A 1,340-nucleotide genomic window follows, 5' to 3' on the forward strand; every position below is an offset into this window, starting at 1 on the left:
CTTCCCCCCTTTAACCCTTGTTCACCCACAACCACCAAACCGCCCCTGCCCCCAGCACGGACCGCCGCCGCGCCGCCTTCCATTACTGCCACGTCACCACTGTCACCACCACAACCCTACCACCTCTCTGATCCATACATTTGTTCCTCTACACACCAGGTTCCGTCGAACACCGATTCCTCTATCAGTTAGTTAGTTAGTTGCATATTTTTCAATTTCTGTTCAAATTAGGATAGTTAGAGATGCATGATCGTAGTGGATTTTAGGTGGTTAGGTAGCTAGAATGTGGTTAGTGGATTTAGGCCTGATAATTGCACCATTCTTGCTACCTGTTTTTATCTGATTCGCAATTCTGAATTTGCTGTGATGATAATACTGTTCATATGTTGCTCTTTCATGTTTGATGCTGCTATTACACTGTTCTTTAATTTTTTAACCTTTTAAGCATTATTTAATGTCATATGAACTGATTTTCTTGCTGTTTATTACCCGGGAACATCCAATTTTAGCCGGAATGCTGCCCAAATTTTTTCATCAAATTGTTTCACTCAACTCCCGTTCATGAATTGGTTTTGGCAATTTCAAGTTTTGCGCTGTTTGGTTTCAAGCTAGCCAATTCATGAAGGAATGGGCTTGCATTCTCACTCCTTCTGGTTCCCGGATTACTAAATTGCATTATTGATGATTTCTTTTTCCTTTTGCAAATTTTATAAATTATCATCAATAAACTGCAACCTTTACTTGAATACGAGTTGATTGTTCTTCAAGTTTGTGAATTTATTGTTAACTAGAAAACCCATTATCATGCCACTCACTTTAACTTTCTTTTTACTTACTAACTGCATTAACTTTCTAACTTCTCCTTTTACCTAACCACTTTACCTTTCTAACTCAAAACATGATTACTGTTTTTCCTAATTAACAAGACTCCCACCTATCATATATTTTGGATTGTGATTTTTACTCTCAAACCTTTCACCTGCATACGGTCTAAAATTTACTTATATTTAACTCATCTCATGCTTCTAATGCTCTTTTGCCTTTATGCCTATATTGATAAATCATATTTGCTTACCTGTCTTCCTGCTTTAGTTCTTAAACTGTCTTATAGAATTTCTGCTTTTCAGGATGTCTGACCCTAAAAGTAAAGGAAAAGGTAAAGCAACCACCGGCAAAAGGAAAAGAGGAGAAGCCTCTACCTCTATTTTGGATATCCTGCATGACGATTCCTGGCGGGAGAAGAACTTTACCCCACAGGAAAAGGCTGATCAGCTACTGCCTGCCACCGATCCTGTCAAGTTTGCAAACCGATACTGTGAGCTTAAGTATCCAGTTTTTGC

This window comes from Arachis ipaensis, chromosome B09 (assembly GCF_000816755.2).
Source record: "Arachis ipaensis cultivar K30076 chromosome B09, Araip1.1, whole genome shotgun sequence".
NCBI lineage: Eukaryota > Viridiplantae > Streptophyta > Magnoliopsida > Fabales > Fabaceae > Arachis > Arachis ipaensis.